This window comes from Silene latifolia, chromosome 7 (assembly GCF_048544455.1).
Source record: "Silene latifolia isolate original U9 population chromosome 7, ASM4854445v1, whole genome shotgun sequence".
Classification (NCBI taxonomy): domain Eukaryota; kingdom Viridiplantae; phylum Streptophyta; class Magnoliopsida; order Caryophyllales; family Caryophyllaceae; genus Silene; species Silene latifolia.
The window spans coordinates 28,147,551-28,169,629 of record NC_133532.1 but is presented as its reverse complement, the minus strand read 5'-3'; the positions used below and the strand labels follow the sequence as shown (position 1 = coordinate 28,169,629).

The 22,079-nt window shown below is 37.0% G+C and overlaps 1 non-coding gene across 1 annotated transcript; it reads left to right on the top strand.

Moving 5' to 3' along the window:
- The first annotated feature begins 8,078 nt into the window (after positions 1 to 8,078).
- On the top strand, positions 8,079 to 8,185 carry LOC141593613 (small nucleolar RNA R71). Its single transcript, XR_012521689.1, has one exon. It is a non-coding gene; the product is annotated as a small nucleolar RNA R71 (small nucleolar RNA).
- The last annotated feature ends 13,894 nt before the right edge of the window (positions 8,186 to 22,079 follow it).

Sequence of the window (22,079 nt, the reverse complement as noted above, 5' to 3'; positions counted from 1 at the left end):
ATCGATTAGATTGTACAACACCTACAAGTCGACTTAATCCTCCCTACTCAACTATATGCATGGTCTAATGAGACTCGAGTTGGTTTTTGTCTTACAAGTCTCATTGAAAAGATAAGTGATGGGTAAAAAATGCAAGGATTCATAGGCTCGCATTTCATCAAACATAACATGTGCATAAGTTGAGATCACAACAAGCAAGCAAATAAATTATGAAAACATATTAATTTAAGCATGAATCATCCCTCATGTTGGTTTCCCCTAATTAACCATTAACCCTAGTTAAGGAAACTACTCACTCATTATCAAGTTTAACATGTTAACAAGGTTGTCAATCATATTAACAAAGCAAAACATGATGAATAAATGAAGATGATTAACAATAATTAAAAGGGATTAAGAGGATTATACCTACTAATGATTCCAAACTAAAGCAAAGAATAATAGAAGTACTTGATGAATGATTGGAAGGTTATCAATCTCCCAACAATAACCCAAATAATCTTCAATTACCCAAAATAATAGATGAACAAAAGAGAAATTAAGGAAATGAGATTTGTATTAAGACTTGATTGGAAGTTGATTACAAGATTAAAGAGAGATTAGAATAATATAAACTACACTAAAGATTGATAAGAAGAACATGATTATCTAATTAGACTAATGGGGTATTTATAGTGGGGATTAGGTACACAAATTAGGGTTTACTAAGGGCTTAAATGACGATTAAGTCCTTGAGGAATCGCTCCTCTCTAGAGAGATGCGAGTCTCCTTTTTGCCGGTCTTTCACAAATATGCGCATCTTTCATGGAGGGAAGAAGAGGACGTGTGGGTCTGTAACACAATCCAAGCGTCCAAGGGTCAGGACGGGCGGATTCCGGGGTGGCTGGACGGGCGGCCTGCTGGCTTGGACGAGCGTCTTGGGAGGCTTCTGGACGGGCGTCCCTATGGGAAGGACGCTCGGATTTTTGCAGTGTTGGACGGGCGTCCTGCCTGGTTGGACGAGCGGATCTCGTCCCAGCCTTCTTTTTCTTCTTTTCTTCTTTCTTCCTCCAATAATCCCCCGGGATCTTGTCGGAGATGCAAGGATTTCTTCATCATTGCCCATCTACTATAATATGTACAAAGGCCTTCTAGTCTTGTCTTTCTCTTTGATGCTTGGTCATTAGATTCGATCAGTTTAGCTCTATTTTGCTATGAAAATGCAAGGTTTGCACTCCTCTCCTACCAAGGGAACAAAACCTCAAAGAATATGCAAAACAAAGGGCTAAAGATAGTAAATGACCCAAATATGCACTAAAAAGCATAGGAACGAGGCTAATTCGGGGACTAAATATGCTCAAATAATGGTCACATCAAATATCCCCAAACCGAACCTTTGCTCGTCCCGAGTAAAGAGGTGACAAAAACTAGGACCCTTATTTAAACTATCCTACTAATATAGCCGACATGAGACAATTAGCGGGTCTCACTCCGCCCCTTCAACTCACAACAAGACAACCAAGAGGTAGGGTGCCTTCTTGCAAGGCAAGGTGGGTCTTGCCAAAATGGCGACACATCCAAACATTAAAGCACACAAAATCAAGTAATGGATGCATATACAAAAGAATAGCCACTTGCCTCATCTAAGTGGAGGAAATTATCTAAAGGGGAAGCAATTCAAGGGTACACACTCCTTCATAGATGCAATTTCTTCAAACTACTAAGCCTAGAAGGATACCAATAAATCACCTCCAAGTTGTGTCAAGCTAGGGTACCTTTGTCCTCAATCGTTAAATGCTTTTGTCAAGAATAGACTCCCTATGGTGTTAGAAACACTGGAGGATCGCGGAATTCCCTCTCTTGCCTAGACAAGAAGAAGGGTTGTCCCCTCTCTACCATGCACAAAAGTGGATACGATGGGTAAAGGAATCAATAAAATTTTGAGTTTCATTTGGGAGTTTGCTTTTGTTGTTGTTTTTCCCCCCAATTTCTTGTGGCATTTGACATTTGAGAACACTTTCTTTTTGCCATTTCTTTTGATATTTGGCATTTCAATACTTGACAATTTCTCAACTTTTTGCATTTTCTTTTGAACATTTTCAAAGTCACCCCATTTGTAGGGAGGGTGCTTTATATTTGAACCATAGGAGTTTTCATTTTTGTTACTCCTCTTTTCTTTTGATGGATTTGCAAACTTTTTTTTTTCTTTTCTTTTCTTGAACTCAAATTTGAACAATTTCTTTTTGTGCCCATTCCCTTTGATAACAAAATGTATGGTAGAACATGGATGAATGATGGTTGCATGGTTTCAAGGGTCACCTTGGAATAAACGGTAGCCAAGGAGTTATCACACCACAAGGTACTCTTCACTAGGCCTTAATCCATGGGTCAAAGGATACTAGCATGACACATCCTAGGGTGTTTTACAAGCATTCTAACAAGCAAAGTCTTAAGAAGAAAAAGCATCTACTAGGGCCTATATACAGTTGTCAAGCTTCCCAAATAGACGGTTTCACAAAATTTTTCTAACATGCAAACTACATGCCATGATGCAACTAACATTTATACATCCTAATGCATGTGCTTCTACCAACTAGTATGCCAAATAATCTAAATGCAAGTCCTAGATTAACATTGTTTTTACCACATCAATCAAAATAAAGCCAAATAATCATTAACATAAAGAGGAAAAAGGAGATTGGAAAGATCATACCATGCGGTCTTCAATATCCTCATGTCTCGGATGTGGCGTAGTCAATCAATGTGAACAAGGGTGAACAAACACAATATATACAAAACAATATATACAAGACTACACTAAAAAGGAAATGAACATGTTTTTGATTTTTTTCAATTTTTCAATTTTTTTGGATTTTTCGAAATTTTTGATTTTTTTGGATTTTTGAATAGTAGTCAAGTTAGAATTTCCCATCCCCACACTAGAATGGGCATTGTCCTCAATGGCCAATACGATATGAAATTATGCAATGAATATGCATGATTTCTAAACTAAATGCAAACTATACTAAACTAAACTACATGATGCATGTGTTTTTGTTATGGCGGAGAGCATAATTTAAATTAGCTCCCGCTGCATATGCATGGACTTCCCCAAACCAAAATAGACATTATTTCTAACGCCTTGAATTTCGGGGTAGTTCATGCACATGGAATGCAATGCATGAAACTACAAATTGTCATTTTGGATTTTATAAGTTAGGAACAATAAAAAGAACACCTTAATGAAGCCATGGTATTAGTCCTCCATGTTGCTAGGACTCCACAAACAAATGATCAAAATAGAATAAAGAAAACAAAAGAAGTAGACAAACCATAAGAGGGGTGAAAGAATGTAGGAGCCTCCAAGGTTTGCTAATCCTCCATCATATCATCATTATCGTCATCTTCCTCCATAGATGTGGAATCATCTCCACTCCCACTTTCACTTCCTTGCTCTTCCTCACTTTCCTCATCTAGAGCTTGAGCTTCTTCTTCTTGAACCTCTTCTTGAACCTCTTCTTCTTGAGCACCACCCTCTTAAACAACCATCTCCTCTCCACCCGGTCTTCCACCACTAGAGGTGCTAGGAAAGAAAACTTCCTTATCCTCCCGACTAGGCAAAGGACATGATGGATCAAGAAGTCCTTGCCTAGCTAGATGTAGGAGGGGCGGATATTGGGCCTTGTAAGCATCCACTCTATCATTGTAAGCTTTCTTGTGCATTTCCCTCATGAGTAGAGTCATGTAATCATTTCCTACCTCGACATCCTTGGGTTTGAACTCGTGATACTTAAATGGGTAGGGTGGTGTGATAATGGAGGAGAAGGGCTCGTCAATCTCGCCTCTTTGTTGTTGAATAATATACTCGGTCTCCTCGGAGAGTGGAAGAAGGTAGTTTGGTCGGTGAACACTCAATCGGAAAATTTTTTAAAGGCAAGGTGAAGGATCTAGCCTCATTGGTTAACCACCCATATTTGGTGTTAAGAGAATCATGCTTGACCCACTTAAACTTGTGAATCATGGTGTCCATATCAATGAGATGGCCTCCTTTAACCGCCACATAAGTGATGTCTTTGTTGAAATTTGGGTTAAAGTGCTTGGCCAAATGGGTAACTAGTCCTTCATTTACAATGAAAGCGGTGCCCTCTTTTCCACAATCGACATTAAGCCATCGTTCAACCAAAAGTCTTAGAGCATTATATGGCTTAGTATATTCCCTTCCTATGTTCAAGGCCGACTCAAGAAGAACACAATCGAGCTAGTTAAGATGATTAGTGCCATTTCTTGCTATCAAAGTATTCCCAATGACCTTATGCCACACTCTAATGCCCGGATGGTGGACTAATAGAGCACGACAATCATGAAAGCGCACAAATTTCATTCCGGAAATTGCCTCCCAAAGAGGAGCGGGGTCATACTTGTCGGGGAGCTTTGTATATTTCGGAGTATCGCTAAGGCCTAAAATCTTACTCAATTCGCCATAAGTGATGCGTCTATCAACATTAGCAAGACAAAACTCGATGTGGGTTCTAGTCTCCACCCTTGTGACTTTCAAGGAACTTAAAAATTCCAAGGTGAGGGAGGGGTATGTCAATTCCTTCATGGTAAACAATTTACCCAATCACATAGCCTCAAAGAAGGTTTTGGTTTATTCAAGAACACCCAACTTTGTCAAAGCATCTTCACAAATAAATTTTGTAGGCATAATGGTCTTCTTAGCAACGAGAACAAATTTATCCCTATGAGAGTCGGAAGTGAAAATTACCTCCGGATTATTGGATAATTGCTCAATGACCGGAGTTGTTGATGTTGTAGCTTCCATATGGGGACCTTGTTGAACCTCCAACCTTGCCTCATGGACTACCAATGCCTTTGACAATTGTTTTGCTTGAAGAGTTTGTTGCCTTTTTGAAAGTGTCTTCTTTGGGGGTGCCGTGTTACCTCCTTTAGTTCTTGCCATTCTTGATTACACCAAAGAAAGATTGAAATCTCCAATTTGTAGTTATGCCCAAATCGATTTAAGATGAAAGAATGTTGCTTTGTATCTTAAAAATCGACTCAAAAGTTGAAGATTTTGGTGTTTAAATCAATTGTTGTTGCAAAAGGAGTGATTAATTTTTGTTGTGAGGAAGTTTGGATTTGATTTTGTTGAATTTGGTTGAGGAAAATTGGTTTTGTTGATGGAGAGGATGAGGGTTTTTGAGGTTTTTGGGTAGTGGTTAGTGTTTGAATGTAGAAGAAATGAGAATGAATAAGGGAAAAGGGTTTAAAAGACCCGTTATTTTTGAAATAGCAGCAAGGGACGAGCGGACCAAGGGATGGGACGCTCGGATTCTTCGTGTTTTGCCTCAGGAAATGACGCCACAGGACGTGCGTCTTTCAGCAAGGACGAGCGGATTTTTCGATTTGAGACGAGCGGATTCCTGGACGGACGCTCGGATTCTGTTACAGGGTGATTCTTCAAAATTCAACAGCAGAAAGACGAGCGTCTTTGCTGTAAGACGAGCGTCCAGAATCAGACGAGAAGATTCATAATTGAGACGCTCGGATTCTGTGACAGACCATTTTTTGTATTCTACAACTCTGCCAGACGAGCGGATTCTCCTTTTGGCCGCTCGGATTCCTCGGGACGAGCGGATTGTCCGTTTGGACGCCCGGATTCTTCCTTCTCCACACGGATTCAGGTCCATCCGTGAGTACTGCATAACCCGTATCATTTTCATTCTTCAATTCTCGTATTCTTCATTGTAGGGGCACTACAAAGGCATGAATAGCCTAGGCAATTGCTATCCCCACACTAAGTCAAAGCACTACACATCAATAAAATCATAAGTCCCTCCCTCACTTCTCTCAAAATGATGAATATCTTGATCAAGGCACAAAAACATAAATCCAAAAATGACAAAAATGTAATGTAAAAATTGAAATGCAAGTTAAGGAGTTAGAATATTTACAAATGGTGGTTTAGGGAGGACTCCACCAAACTCTCACCAATGTGAGATGTCAAGGGGGCATGTTCAAGGTGTTGTTGATGTTACTCAACACCTTGAAGAAGTAGTCAAAAGCTTGTTCATTATCATGATAAAGATCCTCAATAGATATTTGCACTTGTTGTTCTCCTTGATGGTCTTGGTTCATAGCATTACCAATGTAGGGATTGAATATCCCTTCGAACTCATCATCCCAAAGACCGCAAACTTCGTCTACTTGATCATTAAAAATTTCTTGAGTTGATAGAGATAACTCTCCTTCCTTCTTGTTTTGGCCAATAAGGCCATCCTCTTCACTTGTCATGGGTGAGCTTTTCAAGCTCTCTTTGTTGCTATTCCCTTGCTCATTGAATGGAGCATCATCAACTTTCTTTTTCCATTGGAATTCCGACTTCTTCCTATCATCCTTCCGGCTATAGTGATCAACCATAAAGCATGGTTCATGCAAACGGGGAGCTCTCATGGTCTTGTCAAGATTGAAAGTTATGGTTTCATATCCCACTTCAAGGGTAAGCTCTCCGTGCTTCACATCTATCACCGCACCCGCGGTGTGCAAGAAAGGTCTACCGAGGATGATCGGAATATTGGAGTCTTCTTCCATGTCAACAATGACAAAGTCCACCGGGATGAAGAATTTGCCAATTCTCACGGGAACATCTTCCCATATCCCTAACGGTGTCTTCGTCGATCTATCGGCCATTTGGAGTGTGATGTTGGTACATTTAAGCTCTCCCATCCCTAGCCTTTTACTAACCGAATACGGCATAACATTCACGCTTGCTCCTAGATCACACGAAGCCTTGTTGATCGTGGTGTCGCCAATAGTACATGGTATTGAGAAACTTCCCGGATCCTTGAGTTTCGGAGGTGAACTCCCTTGAAAGATTGCACTACTCACCTTAGTGAAGGCGATAGTTTCAAGCTTCCGGATCGACTTCTTTTTCGTAAGGATGTCCTTCAAGTACTTTGCATAGGCCGGCACATGATTGATTAATTCCGTGAAAGGAATCGAGACTTCCAAATTTATCACAATTTCCATGAATTTTCCAAGTTGGTCATCGACCTTAGGCTTAGCTTGACGACTTGGGAATAGAAGTCTAATCACAATGGGCTCCTTCTCCTTGGCCTTTTCTTCATTTTTCTTTGAAACTTCTTGTTTTGTTGGTTCATTTTCCTTAGAGATTTGCACAACTCCTTCTTTGTCACTAGCTTCCACAACTTCATCCTCAACTTGCTTCTTTGGTCCTTCATATCTCGTACCACTCTTCAAGTGAATGGCACTAACCGTTTCATGTCTTGGGGGATTACCTTGAGGTGGTAATTGCCCTTTTTGTCTTTGAGAGTTTGAAGATGCTAGTTGGGTCAATTGAGTTTCCAACATTTTTGTGTGGGCTAGGATGTTGTTGATGGTAATGTCTTTTGTTTGGCTATCTTTTTGCATTTGAGTGAAAAATTCTTGTCGATTCTTTTGCATTTGGAGGACCGCTTTTTGAACATCAAAACCTTGGTCATTTTGTTGATTGTATGGAGTTTGATTTTGGTAACCTTGGTTTTGGTTGAAAAAGGGTCTTTGATTTTGGTTTCTCATGGGAGGTGGGGTGTATGTTTGTTATGGGTTTTGAACATTTTGGCTTTTGTATGAGAGATTTGGGTGGAATTTGGTGTTTTCATTGTAATAGTTGGAATAAGGGGTACCACTCTTGTATGCTTGAAAAGCATTCACTTGCTCATTTGTTCCCCTACATTCACTTTGGTCATGTCCCAAAGTTCCACAATTCTCACATATCCCACTTGGGATTGATGAAGATGCTACCATGGCATTAACATGATGCTTTGGTGATTTTGAGGCTTCTTCAAGTTTAGCCATAGCCTTTTCAAACTTCAAGTTAATGGTATCAATATGAGCACTAAGTTGAGCACCTAATTGAGTAATAGAGTCCACTTCATGCTTTCCTCCTCTAGTAGCTTTGCGAGGTCTACTATATTGTGAATTATGGACCGCCATTTCCTCAATCTTGTTCCAAGTTACCATTTGATCCCATGTTGAGAATGTTTCTTGAGTCTTCATAAAGACCATTCCAAAATTGTTGTACCAAGAACCACTCGCTAAGTCCATGATGAGGACATGAGCAACAAATTCCTTTGAACCGCTCCCAAGCTTCATACAAAGATTCTTCATCCCTTTGCTTAAAACCCGTAATTTGAGCTCTTTGCATGTTAGTCTTTTCCGGAGGGTAGAATTTTTTGTAGAAAGCTAGAGCCAACTTCTTCCAAGAGTCAATTCCAAGAGTAGCCTTATCAAGGCTTTTCAACCATTGTTTTGCGGTGCCAATTAGAGAAAAAAGGAATAAGACCCATCGAATTTGGTCTTGAGTTACACCGGTTTGTGAAATCGCATCACAATAGTCACAAAAAGTCTCCATATGGGGAATGAGGGTCTTCACTAGGCATCCCCCCAAATTGGCTTCTTTCGACTAATTGGATAAATGCGGATTTTTCAATAAAATTTCCGGTTAATTGTTGTGGTGGGGGAGTACCATTGGGTAGGTTCTCCTCGGTTGGTACGAAATGTGATGAAAACTTAGGCATTGTGGGTTGATTTTGTGATTGATTTTGTGTTGGGTTCTCCTCACCTTCTCTTGCAAAAGGGTTGATGAACTCAATAGTATTTGGTTGAATATCTACAACCTCACCAATACCTCTGAAAGTACCTCTAGCAAGTCTTCTATTGGTAGTCAAAGTCCTTTCAATTTCGTGATCAATGGGTAACAAGTTACCTTGTGATCTTCTAGACATGCAAAATATCAAACAACTCGAAAACAATTATAACAAACCTTGAGGAGCTTTACTTCCCCAAGGCAAAGAAAGACACAACTAATAACAATCTAAGAAAATCAAATCAAGTTAACACCGTTCCCGGCAACGGCGCCATTTTTGGTCGGACTCACTTGGAGCTTAATTTTCGGTTACTTGTCGTTAGAAGCACCTAGACCAAGACAATATTTATAACTTCACAAACAACTCTACTATTAGTAAGGAGGCAAGTAAAGGTCGGATCCCAAGGGACGGGTATTGATGTAGGATTTTCGATTGCAAGTAGCGGTGTCTAAGGGTGTCACAATTTGGGTTGATGTAAGAAGATCACTAAACTAATGACAATTAAAGTAAACAAGCAAGATGATTAAAATGAGATTGTAAACAATTGATTAAAAGCACTAGGGTGTCATGGGGTCATAGGGGATTCATGGGAATTGATCATACAAACATATTCTCAAATTATAAGCAAGTAATTATTGTTGTGATGGACCGAGTTGGTTTATATCTTACAATCTTAGGAAGGTTTGGGTCCCGGAGCCGAATCGATTAGATTGTACAACACCTAAAAGTCGACTTAATCCTCCCTACTCAACTATATGCATGGTCTAATGAGACTCGAGTTGGTTTATTTCTTACAAGTCTCATTGAAAAGATAAGTGATGGGTAAAAAATGCAAGGATTCATAGGCTCGCATTTCATCAAACATAACATGTGCATAAGTTGAGATCACAACAAGCAAGCAAATAAATTATGAAAACATATTAATTTAACCATGAATCATCCCCCATGTTGGTTTCCCCTAATTAACCATTAACCCTAGTTTAGGCAACTACTCACTCATTATCAAGTTTAACATGTTAACAAGGTTGTCAATCATATTAACAAAGCAAAACATGATGAATAACTGAAGATGATTAACAATAATTAAAAAGGATTAAGAGGATTATACCTACTAATGATTCCAAAATAAAGCAAAGAATAATAGAAGTACTTGATGAATGATTGGAAGGTTGTCAATCTCCCAACAATAACCCAAATAATCTTCAATTACCCAAAATAATAGATGAACAAAAGAGAAATTAAGGAAATGAGATTTGTATTAAGACTTGATTGGAAGTTGATTACAAGATTAAAGAGAGATTAGAATAATATAAACTACACTAAAGATTGATAAGAAGAACATGATTATCTAATTAGACTAATGGGATATTTATAGTGGGGATTAGGTACACAAATTAGGGTTTACTAAGGGCTTAAATGACGATTAAGTCCTTGAGGAATCGCTCCTCTCTAGAGAGACGCGAGTCTCCTTTTTGCCGGTCTTTCACAAATATGCGCATCTTTCATGGAGGGAAGAAGAGGACGTGTGGGTCTGTACCACAATCCGAGCGTCCATGGGTCAGGACGAGCGGATTCTGGGGTGGCTGGACGGGCGGCCTGCTGGCTTGCACGAGCGTCCTGGGAGGCTCCTTGACGGGCGTCCCTATGGGAAGGACGCTCGGATTTTTGCAGTGTTGGACGGGCGTCCTGCGTGGTTGGACGAGCGGATCTCGTCCCAGCCTTCTTTTTCTTCTTTTCTTCTTTCTTCCTCCAATAATCCTCCGGGATCTTGTCGGAGATGCAAGGATTTCATCATCATTGCCCATCTACTATAATATGTACAAAGGCCTTCTAGTCTTGTCTTTCTCTTTGATGCTTGGTCATTAGATTCGATCAATTTAGCTCTATTTTGCTATAAAAATGCAAGGTTTGCACTCCTCTCCTACCAAGGGAACAAAACCTCAAAGAATATGCAAAACAAAGGACTAAAGATAGTAAATGACCCAAATATGCACTAAAAAGCATAGGAACGACGCTAATTCGGGGACTAAATATGCTCAAATAATGGTCACATCAAAAAGAAGAGAAGCTATCTGTCCAGGAATCCGAGCAGATCGAGCACGATCCGGGCGTCTCACAACAGCAAGATCCGGGCGTCTTGTGCCCAAGACAAACGGCTTGCAGCAGCCTAAGCCGAGTGTCTTCCCCTGGATCCGAGCGGATCCTATGACAGAAGAGCCCATGCCACAGCACAAGACGGGCGGATCGTGGCAAGACTAACAGTGGGAATCTGCTCATTTCCTTTGAGAGGAGCATTTCCTCAACTTTTCTTAGGGTCTTAATAGTCATTTAAGCCCTTATTAACCCTAATCTTTGTACCTAATCTTTAGTATAAATACCCCTTTGTACTACCTAGATTAGCACCATCTCTTAATGCTCTCTTAATCATATCTTAATCCATCCTTAATCATCTCTTAATTACTCTCAAATTAGTTGTAATACAATTTATCAATATTAATCATATCTTAATCTTTCCTTAATTTCTCTATTGTTCTTCATTTATTTTGGGTAATTAGAAGATTATTTGGGTTTATTTGGAGATTGACAACCTTCCATCAATCATCAAGTACTTCTATTATTCTTTGCATTATTATTTGGAATCATCTTCATAGGTATAATTCTCTTTACCCTTGTTTAATTATTGTTAATTACTGTTATTTATTCATCAAGTTTAACTTTGTTAGTTTGATTGACAATCTTATTAGCATGTTGAAATTGATAATGAGTGAGTAGTCTTCTTAATAGGGTTAATGAGAAATTAGGGGAAACCAACATGGGGATTGATTCATACTTATTCTAATATGTTTTCATAATTAATTTGCTTGCTTGTTGTGATTTCAACTTATGCACATGTTATGTTTGATGAAATGCGAGCCTATGAATCCTTGCATTTTTTGATCCATCACATATCTCTTCAATGAGGCTTGTAAGCTTATACACCAACTCGAGCCTCATTAGACCATGCATAAAGTTGAATAGGAAGGATTAAGTCGACTTGTAGGTGTTGAACAATATAATCGATTCGGCTCCGGGACCCAAACCTTCTTAGGGATTGTAAGCTTATACACCAACTCGATCCCATCACAACAATAAGTGCTTGCATATAATTGAGAACATGTTTGTATGATCAAATCCCATGAATCCCCTATGAACCCATGACACCCTAGTGCTTTTATTCAATTGTTTACAACCTCTTTATTTACCTTGCTTTGTTTTTCATTAATTTACTTTCATCTTTTTGATTAGTTTAGTGTATATCCTACCTCAACCCAAATTGTGACACCCTAAGACACAACCATTTGCAATTGAGAATCCTACATCAATACCCGTCCCTTGGGATCTGACCTTTACTTGCCTCTTTACTAAGAGTAGTTTGTAAAGTTATAAATATTGTTTTGGTTGGTAGCTTTTGACGACGAGTTTTAAACCCACACCAGAGATCCCAAGTAAATGATAATTCATTGAACGGTAAGAATACCAATAAACGAACATTAAAACATAAATAAAATCAAACTAATCAACAACACAGACAAAGTATAAAGAAAAAAGATAATAAATTTAGGAAAGGAATTAATAATAAGAAAAAAAGGTTGATAAAGAGTTTGAGTGATTTGTGTTCTGAAAATTTGGATGACAAAAGTTGTACAAATTGGCGTGGGGAAGATGAAAAAGAGACAGAGAGTAATAAAGAGAGAGAGAGAGAAAACATAGAGGGAAATAAGGTGCGTGTTTATTAATTCCGCGTGTTTCAGCACATTACATCTCAGCCGTTGATTCCCTTTAATTTAATGGTCTAGATTTGTGAGCACAAACTCACCATAACAATCAAACTCACGAAATCCCGCCTCTCTCTCTCTCTCTCTCTCTCTCTCTCTCAATATATATATATATATATATATATATATATATATATATATATATATATATATATATATATATATATATATATATATATATATATATAGAAATAGGATCATATGAGTTGGGTCAATCTTTGTGAGTTACTCCTCTAAATCTGGACCACTCATCTAAATTAAAATGAATGGCTGAGATTTAATCGTACATCTTCTATATAAAAGATGTAAGATTTGAAGTTTCTTTTATTTTTTTTTCATTTTTTCAGTCTTTCTCTCCCCTTTCACTGTTTCCCTCTCTAATTCTTCTTCTACTGCGATTTCAACTCGTTCGTCCTTGTTTCTTCGATTTTCTCCGTCATTCTTGTTTTTCATGCTCACTAACTCTACTTCATCTTCAATTTCATCTCATCAGGTAATGAATCTCTTCTTTTGTACTATTTTTACGTTGAATTCCTGCAATTTTGCATTTTTCAATTTCTTGTTTTTTTTCTTGAATTTCTTGTTTTTGTGTGTTTACTCTTCAATTTATTTAGTCATTTTCATTATGTATTCAATTTGTTGTGTTTTTCTTGTTAAATTACATTTCCTATTGTTTTCGCATAATTTCTAGGGTTTCGTAATTTTATTTTTGCGTTTTTGAATTTTGTTGTTTTTCTTTTATTGTGATTTCATTGTGCATTCTAATGAAGATATAATGTGTTTGTTGTTTGAAATTATTCTGTTATTGTAATATATTCATGTAGTTATTGTATTAGTTTAACCTAGTTATTCTATTATGAAAAATCAGTTATTCTATCTTGCAGTGACCTATTGGGTGTTGTGTACCTTAGTTGAATGAAAATGACTAGTTAAGAATTTGATTGGACTCATTAACAAGAACATGTTGGAGTTTTTTGGATGTTTGTATGTAAGCCACTGCTAATTTTGTAGTTATTCCTTGTTTATTGTATTAATCTGTTAAAAACAGTTATTGTATTACTTTAACCGAGTTCTTGTATTATTCAAACTCAATTATTGTATTTTGTAGTTATTTCTTGTTTGCTATGTTAAAAATATATTATGTTAATATTAGTTATTGTATTGCTGTAACCGAGTTATTGTATTATTCAAACTTAGTTATTGTATTGTTTTAACTTAGTTATTTAAAATTAGAGTTGTTGTACGTTAGATGGCGTCTTCTTATATAATCTGTTTAAGTTGGTTATAGTAATATTACATCTTAATTATTGTATTGTTGTAACTTGGTTATTTCAATTTGGAGTTATTGTTGTGGTCTTATATAATCTGCTTATAGTTGCATAGTTATTTATAACTTACCACATTTTTTGCTTTTTATTTCTTTCAGTGAGATTTTGTTTTCTACTGGTTCAACCCTCATCAATAGGCAAAACATGGTTCTCACAGCGAAGAAATATTGGTGGAAGAAGGGTGAAAAGAACGACAAGACACAGTTCTCGATGGAAAATTACTTTTAGACGTAGTATTCGAGATAAATATATGTAATATTTGTGATGTTACTATTGTTAGATGTATTATTTGAAATGCTTAGATGTAATGATGATGATGCTTAGATATAAATTGTTAGAGGTGTTTAAGTGTAATGTGTTGGAAGCAAAATAGTTATATAATGAAAGAAAGAGATTTTTTTAACCTTGTTATAAATGATTATTTCATTTTTCAAATTTGCTATTGCATTAACCAATCTCAATGATTAATTGAATGGAAATGACTAGTTATTCAATTAAACGAGATGAAAACAAACAAAAGATAGAAAGCTGAATATATTCGAGTTCCATGAGTGAACGCACACCTCACAATGCGAATAGAAAATGGGGAAATGAAAAAAAAAAAAAAAAAGGAGAGCGAAAATATAATGCAAAGTCAAGGTAAACTTACAGGTTTTAAAATCGAATTCCGGATTTCTTTTATAAAAACTTTTAAATCGAGAGAAAAGATTAAAACAATTTTGAAAACCGAAATAAAATTAAGGATCCAAAATGCCTTAAAAGTAAACCAAGTAAAATATATAAGAAAGTGGTTGGTAAAAAAAGTGTAATAAAGGAGAGAGGAACAAATAATTAAAATTTTTTAAAATTAAATAAAACATGAAATATGTCAAAAAAACATGAAATACTAAAAATCCACATGTATCCTTTCCCTCCATTGTGCCCTCTCTGTCACCATACTCTCTTCAAGCCCCATAATAACTGACATTATTCATCACATATAGAATAACTAACATTATTTATTACAATAATCGAGTTTTTACGTTACAATGACTACCAATATCAGAGTTAATACATTACAATAATTGATTCAATAACTGAGTTTCTACATTTCAATAACTGAGTTTCTGCATTTGAATAACTACTAAATAACCACGGTTTTTTTTATTATCATAACTGAGTTTCTACATTCAACTAGACATTTTAACAAACAGTTAGTGTGCTAATCTAGATTACCAACATTGTTTCAGGATTATGACAATAAATCATCAATCAAATGTCAACGGTTTGATAAACAAGCATACTAACGGAGTAGAATCAGAACACATACAGTTATTTGATTCCCATAGCTACAAAAATCACTGATGAAATTCGATTATTAGCTATGAAATCGTAAATGATATTCATACCTTCGTTTTGATTACAAAAAACACACATAAATCATATTAGAATTCGTTATTTGATTCAAATACTGCAGTAATTCGAGAATTAAATAAGAATTATTAAGAAATATTCATACCTTCGTTTTGATTTCAACAGTTAGGGTTTTCGGAAATTTGAGTATTAATTGAAGAAAAAATTGATAGTTTCAATTTAATTAATCGAAATAGTGAATGAATTTTGTGTAAATTTGAGGATTTGCACAAAAAAGGTGAAGAATCGATGAATTTTTTGATCAAATTTGACGATTTTTTGTGCGATTTTTGATCGTAACAGAGTAGCTAGTATTTTGATGAGAAAGTAGAGAGAGAGAGAGAGAGAGAGAGAGAGAGAGAGAGAGAGAGAGAGATGTGTTGTTTTTTTGATCGATGAATTTTTTTTATCAATTGGTTTTGTTAGGTCAATTGTATATATATGCGGGGGTAACTCACGAAAAGTGGCAAACTCACTGGATCTTGGCTCTCTCTCTCTCTCTTTATCTCTCTTTCTTTCTTTCTCTCTCTCTCTCTCTCTCTCTCTCTCTCTCTCTCTCTCTATATATATATATATATATATATATATATATATAGGATCATATGAGTTGGTTCATTCTTGGTGAGTTACCCCTCTAAATCTGGACAATTGATCTAACATAAGATGGATGACTGAGATTAAATCTTGCTCAACCTATAAATCCACACTAATTTCTCAATCTCCCCCATTATTAGAAAATATAATTCTCTCTCCTCCTTCTTTATCTAAACAACCAAAAAAAAACGTACGTAAAGATTATAAATTTCAATATTCATCAAATTCTTCCAAGTTGCAGGCTACAAATCGTTCAAATTCGTCATCAATTATGTATATTTCGTCGTCTCTTTCGATTCATCTTTGTATTTCTCTTTAATTTCACTATAGGTAAGTACTAATTTTGTTTTTCTAGATTTGATTTGTGCGTTTTTATTATCGTTCTTATCTAATATCCGTTTCATTTTCGTTGATTCATTGTATATCCGTTTATACTTTATATCTTTGTTGTTAAATTGCTTGTTCTCTCATTTTTTTCCCAATAATTTATAGGGTTTTGAGTTCGATATGAGAATTATAAATGATCTTGTGCATTTTTATGCTGGTTGTAAGGTGTTTGAGTAGTTTTTTTTTAATTCAATTGTGTTCATGTATCTTTGATAATTTCTAGGGTTTCGTGATTAATTTGTTAATAACAATTATTGTATTACTTTAACTGAGTTTGTATTATTCAAACTCAGTTATTGTATTTTTGTAGTTACTTCTTGTTTTCTATGTTAGAACATATTCTGTTAATAATATTTATTGTATTGCTTTTACCGAGTTATTGTATTATTCAAACTTAGTTATTGTATTATTTTAACTTAATTGTTTCAAATTAGAGTTGTTGTAAGATGGTGTCTTCTTATATAACCTGTTTAAGTTGAGTTTGATATGAGAACTCTAAATGATTTTGTACATTTTAATGTTGGTTGTAAGGTGTTTGAGTAGTTTTTTTAATTCAATTGTGTTTCTGTATCTTTGATAATTTCAAGGGTTTTGTGGTTAATCTGTCAATAACAATTACTATATTACTTTAACCGAGTTATTGTATTATTCATACTCAGTTATTGTATTTTGTAGTTACTTCTTGTTTGCTATGTTAGAAAATATTCTGTTAGTAATAGTTATTATATTGCTTTAACCGAATTATTGTATTATTCAAACTTAGTTATTGTGTTATTTTAACTTAGTTGTTTCAAATTAGAATTTTATTATTTTAACTTAGTTATTTCAATTTGGAGTTATTATTGTGCTCTTATATAATATGCTTATAGTCGGTTATAATACTATGCTTTATTTCTGTAAAATATGCAGTTACTTTATAGTGGTTTTACCGTTCAGTACTTGTAGGTAGTTATTGTATATCAGTTGCATATTTATTTATAACTTATCTCCTTTTTGTTTTTATTTCTTTCAGTGAACTTTTGTTGTCTGCTGGTTAAACCCTCATCAATAGCCAAGAGATGGTTCTCGTTGGGAAGAAATACTCGTGGAAGAAACGTGACAACGTCAATTCTTCTTCTTTTCTTCCCTTTTCTTCATAAATTCCTTGGGGATTTCCTTGGAGACTCAAGGATCCTTTTCTCAACATTGTTCTTCTACTATGATATGTACAAAGGCCTTCTAGTCTTGTCTCTCCTTGATGCTTGGTCATTGAATACAATCAATTTAGCCTCGTTTTGCCATGAAAATGCAAGATTCTTACTCCTTTCCTACCAAGGGATCAAAATCTCAAAGAATATGCAAAACAAAGAACTAAAGATAAGAAATGACCCAAATAGGCACTAAAAAGCATGGAAACAATGGTAATTCGGGGGCTAAATATGCGCCAATTATGGTCACATCAAGTATCCCCAAAACCGAACCTTTGCTCGTCCCGAGTAAAGAGGTGACAAAGACTAGGACCAATACTAACCTAACCTAATAATAATAGCCGATATGAGACAATTAGCGGGTCTCACTCCGCCCCTTCAACTCACAACAAGACAACCATGAGGTAGGATGCCTTCTTGCAAGGCAAGGTGGGTCTTGCCAAAATGGCGAAACATCCAAACATTAAAGCACATAAAACCACATAATGGATGCATCTACAAAAAGAATAGCCACTTTCCTCATCTAAGTGGCGGAAATTATCTACAAGGGAAGCAATTCAAGGGTACACAATCCTTCATAGATGCAATTTGTTCAAACTACTAGGCCTAGAAGGATACCAATAAATCACCTCCAAAAGGTGTCAAGCTAGGGTACCTTTGTCCTCAATCGTTAAATGATTTTGTCAAGAGTAGACTCCCTATGGTGTTAGAAACACTGGAGGATCGCGGAATTCCCCCTCTTGCCTAGACAAGAAGAAGGGTCGTCCCCTCTCTACCATGCACAAAAATGGATACGATGGATAAAGGGATCGATAGTATTTGAGTTTCATTTTGGGAGTTTGCTTTCATTTTTGTTTTTCCCCCCAATTTCTTGTGGCATATAACATTTGAGAACACTTTCTTTTTGCCATTTCTTTTTGATTTTTGGCATTTCAACACTTGACAACTTTTCAACTTTTTGCATTTTCTTTTGAACATTTTCAAAGTCACCCCATATGTAGTGAGGGTGGCTTATATTTGAAGCTTTAGGAGTCTATTTTTGCTCCTCTTTTCATTTGATGCATTTTTGCAAACTTTCTTTCACTTTTCATTTCATTGAACTCAAATTGATTTGTTTTTGTGCCCATTCCCTTTGATGACAAAAATGTATGGTAGAACATGGATGAATGATAGATGTATGCATGGTTTCAAGGGTCACCTTGGAATAAACGGTAGCCAAGGAGTTATCACACCACAAGGTACTCTTGACTCGGCCTTAAACCATGGGTCAAAGGATACTAGCATGACACATCCTAGGGTGTTTTACAAGTATTCTAACAAGCAAAGTCTTAAGAATAAAAAGCATCTACTAGGGCCTATATACACTTGTCAAGCTTCCCAAGTAGACGGTTTCGCAAAATTTTTCTAACCATGCAAACTACATGCCATGATGCAACTAACATATACACATCCTAATGCAAATGATTCTACCAACTAATATGACATATAATCTAAATGCAAGTCCTAAGTTCACATTGTTTTACCGCATCAATCAAAATAAAGCCACATAGTCATTAACATAAAGAGGAAAAAGGAGATTGGAAAGATCATACCATGCGGTCTTCAATATCCTCATGTCTCGGATGTGGCGTAGTCAATCAATGTGAATAAGGATGAACAAACACAATATATACAATAATATATACATGACTACACTACAAAGGAAATGAACTTGTTTTTGGGTTTTCAATTTTCAAATTTTTATGATTTTTTTGAAATTTTTCAATTTTTATGGGTTTTTGAATAAAAGTTAAGTGTTAGAATTCCCATCCCCACACTAATATGGGCATTGTCCTCAATGGCCAAAATGATGGAAATTATGCAAAGATGATGCATGATTTCTATACTAAATGCAATTCTACACTAAGCTATACTACATGATGCATGGTTTTTGTTATGACGGAGAGGATAATTTAGATTACCTCCCGTTGTGTATGCATTAACTTCCCCAAACCAAATAAGACACTATTGCTAATGTCAAAGGATGGGTATAGTTCATGCACACACTATGCTATGCATGAAACTAGATTGTCATTTTGGATTTTACAAATGGGAACAATAAAAAGAACACCTCAATGGAACCGAGGTGTGAGTCCTTTGATGTTGCTAGGACTAAACCAACAATGATCAAAATGAAATAAAATACAAAGAAACAAGATACAAAGCTCTTTTCATGAAAAATAAAGATAAAGAGGAGAGATGAGAAAACTTCACTTGAACTAAGGTGGGTGCCTCTTGCCCGCTCCACCTAGTGATGAAGTAGTCTCCTAGATATCGGCATCATCTCCTTCAATATCGGTATCCCAAATATCCTTTGAAGCATCACTTAAACTTAGATCCATGAATTCATCTTCACTCTCAAGCTTCACCGTATCACCTCCACAAGAGTCCCCACTTTCTTCCCCTTTGCGACCGTTCGCCCCTTCATTAGCCTTCTCCGAGTTAGGAAAAAACAATTCCATTTGAGCCCATGAGGGGAAAGCTCCTTCCTCACTAATCCGTCCTTTTTGAGCCATCTCATAGTATTGGGGGTAAAGAGCATAATAAGTGTCCACGGAGGTCTCATATTGACGGTAGTGTAAATCTTGCAAGATTCCCGTGACAAAGTCGTCACGGGGGAGGATGAAGGGATTTGGGTGGTTGTATGGTTGGTAGGGAAAGGGGTAAGGAGGCACTTTTATCTTCTCATTTTGAGTTTGTTGTTCTTGTTGTGGTGGTGGATTTTGTGGAGGTGGAGTTTGCCTTTTTTGACTTGGGATGAGGTAGGAGGGCATTGGGGACAAGCTTCCTCTTCTTGGGGAGACCCGTGGTAGATCATGCATTGGGAGATAGAGTGGATCGCTCCCTTTTGTCAACCACTTTATCCTCTTATCAACCCCCTCAAGGGTTATCCAATGGTGTTGGACGATAAGGAGATCTTCATTAATTCTCGTGTTCCCCGCAAGTGGAGTGTACTCATTGTTCTCATTGAACCTTGGGTTAAAGTGCTTTGCAAGTCTAGTTATGAGTCCACCATTCACTATGTGCTTCATTCCATCATCATTCCCATTTCGAAACTTTGCCCATTTCTCTAGCATAACTAGAGGTGCATTGAATTGATACCCATCTCTCCCTTGAATGTTGAGGTATGATTCCATAAAAACAAGGTCCAATTGGTTGACAATGGCCGGATCACGGCGGGCGAAAAGAGTACCCGAAAGAAATCTATATGTAAGCCTCAAGATCGGGTTTTGGATGTGAAAAGCAAGACACTCTTTGGTAAGAATGAAATCCCGGCCCGTCATGGCCCTCCACAATGGTGCAACATTATACTTTTTGGGCTTTGATGTTCGGGTAGGCGAAACATCAAGTCCGAACACATTGGCAAACTCGACAAGGGTCATCATTCTAGAGACATTCTCCAACCTAAACTCTATGCAAATAGTCTTGTTCAAGGTTGTGATTCTCAAAAAGCTTAAGAATTCTAGCACGAGGGACCGATATGTTGGCTCATACATGCGAAAGAGAGTCGAAAGACCAAAAACCTCAAATAGTGCCTCTACTTGGTGAAAGATTCCAAGCTTTCTTAAGGTATCATGACAAAGGAATTTAGTGGGAAGAATATTCTTACTTAAGAGTCGGTGGAAGACCACTCGCTGCACATCATCAAGGAATTCCACATTCGAGAAATCATCGAGCCTTGTGAGATCTACAATCTCCACATGTTCTCTTCTAATGGTGTTGAGATGTGAGGTAGAGGAACTTCCCACCATCCTTGGTCGTCTTTCACTTCTAAAAGAGGATCTCCTTGGTGCCATTCTTGCTTCTTTTGTTGGGTTCTTTTAATTTGAAGATTGCTAAGGATGTTCCTTGTTGGTTGAGAATTGGAAACCCTAGAAAATTGGGGATTTTTAATTTTGTGGGTGAAGGGAGTGATTTGGATATGTATGGGAGTCATAAGGAGGTGGGTTTTATAGGGTAAGTGGAAGGAGTAGTGATGTGTCATTATATGGGTGGTGGGGTGTAATTTAATTGAGAAAAGTCGGGCCGAAAAACGGGCAGGGAGACGAGCGGATTCGAAGGCAAGACGCTCGGATTCTTCTCTCACGGGACGGGCGGATTCTGGGCAATACGCCCGGATTCTGCCAGAGAGTAAAATCCCAAAATTTTTCTCGCCACAAGACGGGCGTCCCGAGCAAAAGACGCTCGGATTCTTCCAAGGTGGGACGGGCGTCTTCTTGAGAAGACGGGCGGATTTCAGTACAGAGATTTTTCTTGAAATGCACAGGCGGAGAGACGAGCGTCTTTCCATAAATCCGGCCGGATTCAACCAGACGGGCGTCTTCTTCCATAGGACGCTCGGATTTTCAAACAAATTTAAACCTTCAATTTTTCGACATAGCTGGACGTGCGGTTTCTCTCCTAGACGTCCGGATTCAGCCAAGACGGCCGGATTCCCGGAAATCCGCTCGGATTCTGGCTGCGAGCTTTGACTTTTTCTTCTTTCTTTCAATGCATCCCCACACTTAGGAATTTGCTCCTTCCTTCATTCAAAAACTTGTTAGTAACCCTCCCTCACTTACGCTCATGAAAAGAGTTTATGACATTTATTAAAATAAAAGCAATAATAAATACAAGTTAGAGGGTTAGTATATTTACAAATGGTGGTTTAGGGAGGACTCCACCAAACTCTCCCTTAGATGGTCCTTTCAAGGGGGAGGAGGCCCGAGG